This window comes from Micromys minutus (genome assembly GCF_963924665.1).
Source record: "Micromys minutus genome assembly, chromosome: 8".
NCBI lineage: Eukaryota > Metazoa > Chordata > Mammalia > Rodentia > Muridae > Micromys > Micromys minutus.
Window position 1 is genome coordinate 70090137 of NC_137977.1, and position 9309 is coordinate 70099445.

Consider the following 9309-nt stretch of genomic DNA (forward strand, 5'->3'; position numbering starts at 1 on the left):
TGTGTGAGTGTGTTTGTGTGTGTGAGAGTGTATGTGTGAGTGTGTGTGAGTGTGTGTGTCTGTATATGAGTGTGTGTGTGAGTGCTTATGTGAGTGTGTGTATAAGTGTGTCTGATATCTGGATGTGTACATGCATGCTGGTAGCCTCAAGGGTTAGTAGAAAACAAGAGAGCCCATGAAGCTGGAGTTACGAATGATTACAAGGTCTGTTTTTTGGGTCCTGGAAACTAAAATCTGATTCTATGTATGGTGAGTACTTTTAACTGAAAACCCACCTCTCCAACCCAGTCAGGGCACTAATAAGATAGGATACTGAGTTCCTGAGAAACCATAAAGAATATCTAATCAAAGTAAAGAAATTAAAAGTAAAAATCGAGTTAAAATAATTTGTGTTTATGTTGTATTTTCTACACATGTAATCATTTATTTTCATAGATTATTAAAATCATAGTCTTTATAGTCCAATAAGAGTCATTTAGGCAGGTACAGAATCTTTTCTAATCCAAAATTGTACAAATTATACAAAATAAGACATCATAGTTTAATATTAAATTTGAGAAAACATCATAAAACAGAGGAAACTAAGTCCTAATTTTGCATTAGTAACATGTTAAATGTCAAAACTCTTCTCAAATCTCTAAACGGAAGCACATCAAATGTTAGCCTGGCTCAGCGTTTCTACTAACTTGTCCTTTCTGAAACTTCCTTTCACCTGTGATGTCCATTCAGGTTTTGTTGTCAGGATCTTATTTTCATTCCAGAATCAATATTTCACCTCACAAAAAACATTATTCTATTTTCACAAAATACCATCCTCTGACTCTCTTATTATGAGTTGCCCTCATTTAAATATATTGAGTGTACATTCTGGTAGCAATATTTTAATTAATAAATCCTGATGGTAGGATTGCTGCTCACCTCACTGCTTTACATTTCCATATGAAACACACACACACACACACACACACACACATGCGCCATGTAACAAGCATGGACATGCTCCGATATACCGTAAATATCATAATAGCTGGTCTACTTGCTCACCTCCATTGGAGGTTAACCCACCTCCCACTGATAATCCACCTCCCACCTATAAACTTGAGTGATTACTTTCTGAATTTTGTATTCCACTTTGGCTGCTCCTTGAGCAGCACTCTCCATAGCTGTTCTGCCCCCTCTCCTCTCCTTTTTTCAGGCATAGCAGCTCCACACTCTCCTAGTATGGCAACCAGGGCTGGGGAGGAGTGGGGGGGGATCTCCTTCTTCCTACTTCACTCTATTCCAAGCTTGAGAATCCAAAAGTCCTGCCTCTGCCTGCCCTGCCCAGCCACTTTAAATAAGAGATATGTAAAGGGAGGAAAAGGCAGGTGTTGCTGTGATATGCAAGAGTAAGTGGGACTTCACTGATCTCCTTCCTTGAAAAGAAGCAACACTGAGAGTGACAGAAAATAAAAGGATTGGAGGATTTCTACACCTGGGTTGTTTCCCTGAAATGCTATAATTAAGGACATTTCAGCACTCTCCGGCACAATCATGTTAAAAAGAGTGAAAACTAAAAACATAATTATTCTAGAAAATTCATATAAATTTCCCCGCATTAAGTTCTTATGACTGGAAAATAGGTCATGGTAAGGGAGCAAGAATAAGAAGCAAGGTCAGGTTGTTCTCAAAACTTTTAAGATCTAACATAAAATGAACTGCTCTGGATTGCTGGACACTGTCTCCTTAAGGTTTTTCAGAATGCTAAGCTGGACTGAACAATTTGCTGCCTGTCACACATACATTTGATATCATGAACTATATAAGACTGTTCTTGTTACATTTTACAGACAGCCATGAAAGAAGGTAAAACAGAGTTAACCCAGTCCAATCATGTAATAGAACGTTGCGTTTCCGCCTCTGATAAATCACAGATTAGGGTAACAGAAGTTCTAGGTCATCTAACCCACATTTTAAGTGTCTGATCTCCTCAAGTTGACACAGAAGCCTGCCTCTTTTGCATTTCTAGTCAAAATATAAAGATTCAGGTTTCGAGATGAATGCATTATACTTACTGCAAGATAAATATCCTTGTAATCCATATCTATGTTAATTTGAAGGAAGTCAATATTTGCAGAAATCTCTCCAAAACCCAGAATAGATACATTTTTCTATAACAACGTGTTAGCTGTGAATATATATTCAAATATCAAGAAAATTCCCTAACTCTACAGGAAAGAAAGAATGTCATAACACATTTATCATATAGTAAGTGATAAAAATTTCATATTTTACATTTAGTCTCTGATAAAGTCATTGATTTGTTTTTATTTCATTAGTTGACAATTTCTTTTTTTTTTTTTTTTTTTTTTTTGTTTTGTTTTTTTTTTAGACAGGTTTTGCTGTGTAGCCCTGGCTGTCTGGACTCACTCTGTAAATCAGGCTGGTCTTAAACCCACAGATTCACCTGTCTCTGCCTCCTGGGTGCTTGAATTAAAGGGCACTTGACCACTCTCTGTTGATATCTTAGAAGATTTATTTATTTATTTTATGTATCTGACTAGACTATCACTCCCTTCAGACACATAAGAAGAAGGCATTAGATCTTATTACAGATGATTGTGAGCTACCATATGGTTTCTGGAATTTGAACTTGGGACCTCTGGAAGAGCAGTCAGTGCTCTTAACCACTAAGTCATCTTTCCAGTCTGACATCTTCGAATTTTTACACAGGCTTATTTGTAATCCCAATCGATGAATTGTTATAAAAATGATACATGAGTATTTTACTTGTAAAAATAGTTGTTTGACTATTCAAATTATGTACCCTGTTAAATAATCAAAATAAAAACATGAGACATGTTCTTTAGAACAGACCTAATACACATTTGAAAACATCAAGCAATTTTTGTCATCTTAATGCATTAAATGTTAGAAAAGAATTAGGGAAATAAGAATTATACTATCTTCTGACTCCATGTTTCTTTTAAATTTTCTTTCTATAGTCTTTGACAGTTTCATATATGTGAATAATGTATTTTGGTCAGGTTCACACCCAAGTCCTTGGCCTCTTATACTCCAAGAACTTTTCCCCAAAATATTTCTTTTGAAGATTTCTGAACTCTCTTTTTAAATCATTAAGTCTAATTGTTAACACCTATCATGTGATTTGGTGCACAGCCATCCTTTGAAGTGCGAACAACCAACTAGGGACAGCATCCTGCAAAGAAAGTTTCATTTGGCATGTCTGTGGTTCAATAACATTATTTTTGAAAGCATTATTAAATATAAAACCAGAGAATGGGTCTGTCAGTACCAAATATATATATCTTCTACAAATTCTCCCTGAGCATTACAAGGATCATTTTAGTCACAGGGGATTTAAGAAGAAAAAGTGGAGAAAATTTGAACAGTGATGGGATAAATATATGCAAGGTGCTGTTGAGAAAGAGCATTGTGAACCTGTTAGGAAAATACAAGACTTGTGTATATATATGTGTGTGTGTGTGTGTGTGTGTGTGTGTGTGTGTGTGTGTGTGTTTGTATGATGCATATGTGTATGTGTATATGCACATATGTAATATTTATGGGTATTTTTGTAGTCTTATGAATTGAAGCCAGAGCTTAGGGCATACTGGAAACTGGACATGAACCGTGCCACTGAATACACTCTGGGATTTTATTTAGATTTTAAGCTTTGACTTATTTCAATAAATTTGCCTTTTTGAGAAAGTGCATGCCTGGCTTCTAAGCTTGTATACTTTCATTTGTCTAAATAATTTTGCTCATTTTTCAGAAGCAAGGGTCTCCCCTTTTTTGTAAGTTTACTGCAGTTAGGAGTCTGGTGGTTATTCACACCAGGAAAGTGAAGGATTGAGGGTTTTGGAGTGAACAGCAGTATATGAGGCCCAAGGAAGAAGGAGGAGAATGACATGGTGGGAGCCCTAGAGAAGAAGAGGGAGGGGAGAGAAGGATGAGGGACTGGAGAGAGGAGGGAGAGGAGGGAGAGAAAAGTGTGCGGAGAGGAATGTGATAAAGAGCTACCTCTTTCAGCTTTTATTTTCTTTTATTCAGGTCCCTAGGAGAGGAGAACTCATAGGTTAAAATGGAGACTCAAACTGTATCTTAGAAACTTGAAGAGGGGAGACAGAGTTCTTAGGGAAGATTTCTTCACCCTGGACTTGTTCATAAGGAATAAAGCAGCTGCAAAACGTAACTATTTGTGGAATCTGTTATTATAAATCCCCCAAGAATAAGTTGAAGGTATTTTTTTCAGAAATAAACCTCAGAGAGAAAGAAAATTACAAATGTAAGGATGGATTATTTTTATGAAAATAGATAAGGGATTATGAACCTATTGCGAGAGTTCAGAAAGTAAAGCTTCAAATGTGTGTCTGCCTTAAATATGATTCTCTCTGGAAATGAAAAGGCTGCCAGAAAGCTATTGATTAGATTTCTACTAGACATGGTTATAAATAGAACCTGTAATATGTTTAATGCTCCCCAATAAGGGGGGGATGCTTAGAGGAATGGAATGGTGATTAGAGGAGAAAGTAAGAGAAGAGGAACTCAAAACCAAATTGAAAGGGAGGGAAGGCATTTGTTCCCCTAACCAAACTTCTAAATTTAGGATAAAAAATAATAGGTCTACTTAGCCTCTGTAAAAGATATTTTGACTAACATACTTTGATGATATAGTTAAGTCAAATATTACAGAATAAAGTTACTAGCATATCTATCAGAAAACAGGCTATCAAGTATATACATTGGGAAGTGTTCTTGAAGCAATGACCAAAGAGACTTCAGATTCTCCCCATTTGCTTGAAAAGTTCACAGGTAGTCATAATTTTTGCAACAGAAAACACAAGAATAATTTTGGTATATTGTCTTTAGAAATGATGCCAATATCCTAGTGGATGAGAAACAAGAGCAGGTGTGTCACATTTCCAGGTGAAATGTCATTGATTTTAGGTCTGAACTTAAGCCATAGCTGGATGTTTATTGTTTAATTTGTGCATTATAACATACCATAAACTGTAGACACACTCACATGCACTTACACACATACCACACACACACACACACACACACACACACACACACACATGCACACACCACACACACACACAGCACACACACCACACACACACATACCATACACACCACACACACACACACACACACACACACACACACACACTTTTTGAGTTTTAAAGGTCGTGTGTTCAGTGTTGTGTCATATCTCAAATTCCTTTTTGTTACTGTGATAAAACATTGACCAAACTAACTAGGGGAAAAAGAACTTTCTTTTGCCCACAAGTTATATAATCCATCATCAAAGAAAAACAAGGCATAAACTCAAGAAAGAAGCTTAAAGCAGAAACCATGGAGGTTTCTTACTGCCCTGCTCCCAAGCTCATGTTCAGGTAGCATTTTTGCATAACCCAGGTCCATACTACTAGAGACAGTACCACCCACAGCTGGCTGTGCCTTCCTAAATTCATTAGCAATCAAGAGAAGTTCCACAGACATTCCAATAGGTCAGTCTGATGGTTCAACTACGGTTTCTTCTTCCCGTGTGTCTTTAGGTTTTTGTCAAGCTATGAGCTGAAGCTAACTATGATAGTCTTTTACGGAGTGGTAGGAAACATCTGCTTTCAACCTAATTTTGGAAATACATATTGTGAAATATGCTTCTGCTCCCATTACGTCACACGCAAGCCTTTCTCCGGAAGCTGTCCTCCATGAAGGACACTCTTACTGCACTGTGCCCTCCGCAGCCTCACGTTTTCTATTGTTTTTGTAGACTGACTTTATAGTAGATCATATGCTGAGGTGCTGAAGATCAGAACTTCAGTATGAACATGAAACAACACAATTCAACTAAAACGAGAGGTGTGTGCAGGACCAAGCAGGCTTCCTCATCTCTCGAATACAGCATTTTGCCAGCATTTTGACTCTTTACTTGGTGTGTTTTTGAAATTATTCTAGCCTCCAGTCCTTATGGAAGATGTGGCTTTCTGTTCTTTCATCACTGATGTCTTTGAGCACATTCCTCAATATCTGCCTGAGCTGATGTCCTTTCCAGCCCAGATGTTCAGGACTATAGCTTAAATCACCAGTTGTTTTATTTGAAACTTGCAGGTTTCATTTAAAATCTCTCTTTGCAGTGTCAAATTTAGACTTATGCTTAGATCCGAGCTAAATGCATATTTCATTGTTCTCAGAAACATCACTTATGAAACATCAGTCAGAATTCTGGCTGTGTGCTTCTCTGTGATTTTTGCCATGCAAAGATGGATTGGCAAGTGGTGACTGCATTTTTTCAGCTGAAAATTATGCAAATTAGAATAGGAAAATTTTATCTTGATACCAATTAATATTGTGTCAACCTATAATTTATATACTCTGCATTAGTAAATAAAAATATGTAACTCTGGAAATAGTTTGGGGTGGCTATCACACTAAAATGATGCAGACATTGTAAAAATGATGTATCTGAATTGAGTTGAGATTTTAGCTATAAAAATGTAACAGGATAAGGATAAAAACAAGATAATAGGGCAAGATAAAGAAAACGTTTTCTACATGGAACTGTATAAAAGTATCTTAAGGTCCCAGAATTTTTTTTATTATGTTAAGATTCTCAAAGACATAGTGACCAAAAGGACAGACAGTCACTCCAGAGGTAGCATTGTGAAGTCTGAGCAAGTAACTTTTATCATGCTGGGTAGTCCAATGCTGAAACACACTGCCAGACACTGAGTCCATAGTCGTCTCAAATACACTTAGCCTAGAGTTGCATGTCCTGGAAGTCACTGAGGCCTTTAGTTTTATAATATCTTAGTCTAAGTGCCTGAGATGGAAGTCACACGTCAAAGCTGGGTAAGGAATAACCTAGGGCTGTGAAGTAACCCCTTAAATGGACATGTTTCTTTCTGATTATAACTCTAAAATGGGGACACAGTTTGAAGTTAGTGAATATTTACCTTATTCTGTTCTACCTATTTGGAATGTGAATTTTGAGAAGCCCCAGACATGGAAGTCTACTATTGTTTCTAAAAGACTTGTGTAAAACAACATTGCCAAGTCTAATTGTTCTTCTTTCTCACTGACCATGTAACATGAAAATAAAATTGTTTGCCTAAAGAGGAAAAAAGCCTTTAACTAAAGTAAAAAGGAAAGTTAGTGAGATATTTTGTCTGAAAATTTTTATTGTATTATATACATTTTAAAGAAGCAAGTGGGGGGAGATTTTGTGCACAGCAAATGAGTTCAGATTCAGACATGTTTTCATTTTTAGCAGGAGGTTAATGATTAGCTTTTGTATTTGGTTTGATGGTCACTGAACATTTCCACAGAGGAACGGAAGACTGAAGGAAAAGAGGGTGTGAGTCCTACATTAACCCGTGGGACTGCGTCTCCATTCTCTGCTTCAGCGCCATTTTATACCACAAGAAAAGATGTGCTTGTGATAAGTGGGTAAAGCAATCACATTTTGTTTGGCCATGAATTAATTTCAATTAGAGACTCCATTTGAGAAAAGAGGGAAAAGGTGTTAAATCCTCATGAAAGGTAGGGTCAAGTATTTAGACATGACAAGGATCTAATTGAATGGAAAACCAGGTGACAGATATGTGAAAAAATGTTCTCTAATCTGCCAAATTCTTTTCTTCTCAGGCAGGCTAAGGCCTAAGGAAATACGATTTTTGCCTTGTAAAAGAATTAAATTCATGCCATTCTTCCTTGTCTAGTCAGACTGAAAGAAAACTAACTCTAAGGACAGAATATACCTAATTAACTGTTTATTTCCCAAGACCTGCAATATTCTGCTGTACAAAGCTAGCTATTCAGGTAGGGCAGTGGATGATTGGTAATAAGCAGATGACAGATGAATACAAATGATGCCAAGCTATGATATATAAGCTCAAAGACGACAATGATCTCAAGATATAGCTGATATTGTTAAAGACACAGTGAGTCATCTCTCAGTCTGTATTAAGTACTACACAAGTGGAGAAGTAGGCCCGGAGGGCTCCTGCCTACGCAGGCTCGTGGCACGTGGGCTGGGACGGGGCTCAGAGGACAGAGCGGGCGCTGCTGCCGTGCGAGCGTCTTCTGCCTCTTCGGTCCTTTTGGAATAAATCATGGGATTGAACTTCACTCAGATATGGTGGATTATGCCAAGGCAAAACCGGAGAGCTTCATCAAAAACAGCGATAGCTTTGATAAAGTTGAATTCTGTGAACCCGCATTTGTGGTGGGTAATTGCCTTCAGATAGCTTCTGACAGTCACCAGTATGATCGAATTTACTGTGGAGCTGGAGTCCAGAAAGACCACGAAAACTACATGAAGATCAAATTTGGGGGCATATTGGTCATGCCTATAGTTGACACAGATTATGCGGACTGGACAAAACACTTGAGAAAGTAAAAATATCCTCGCGGTTTCCTTTGAACTACTAGTACAACCCAGTAAGAATGATAAACAGCACAGCAGACTCTGTGGGGCTCCCCACCCACCCGTGTGTTGTCAGGAATCTCCAAGACTTGGCTGGAATTTACATTCGACATACACTTAGAAACTTCATGAATTATGAGATGCAGGCCAAGGGGATTCCACAAAGGGCTCCACCCAAGAGGAAAAGAAAGAGAGTCAAACAGAATCAACACTTATGTATTCGTGGGTAATCAGCTTATCCCTCAGCCTCTAGACAGTGAAGAGGATAAAAAAATAGAAGAAGACGGCAAAGAAGAAGAGGAGAAAGATCACAGTGAAGCCTTGAAGCGTGAGGAGCCACCTCAGAACCTACTGAGGAAAAAGATAATGAAGCTGCCACTCCCGGAGTCTTTGAAGGCTTACTTGAAGTATTTTAGAGACAGATAACTTAAAACAAGGAAGAATGCCTACTGAGAAACTCCCTTACTCTTGTAAATGTAGTGTCAATTAGGAGTTTAGAGAATTACTTCATCAGAATGAATTATTGCAGAAAAAAACATAAATTAAGTCTCTTAATGACAGAAATGATGTATTCAGTGATTTAAAGAGTCTCTTTCTTAAAATCTATTTTTCTTAAATCTTGAAGAATTACTGCTTTGATCTTAAGGTGGAATGGGTCAGTAGTAAGAACTTTGTATACAGTACTATTTCTGCTTCTTCATGGGTTTGTAGTATTGGAAGTTTCACTCTATAAGAGGGTCATGCATTGTCATACATGTAGGCTTATTTAAATTGCTGTTTGCATTTCCGTTACGGGAGCTTGCTTATCTAATAAGGAAAGCAAATGCTTGTAGACCTATGTACCTTACTTTTGTTCTAGACATATTCCG

The 9309-nt window shown here is 37.5% G+C and overlaps 1 pseudogene across 1 annotated transcript; it reads left to right on the forward strand.

The window, feature by feature from the left end:
• Window positions 1-990: 990 nt before the first annotated feature.
• LOC308423437 (protein-L-isoaspartate O-methyltransferase domain-containing protein 1-like) lies at window positions 991-8866 on the forward strand (annotated as a pseudogene). The gene is made up of 3 exons: window positions 991-1011; window positions 1830-1919; window positions 8030-8866. The product of its transcript is annotated as a protein-L-isoaspartate O-methyltransferase domain-containing protein 1-like (transcript).
• Window positions 8867-9309: the final 443 nt, after the last annotated feature.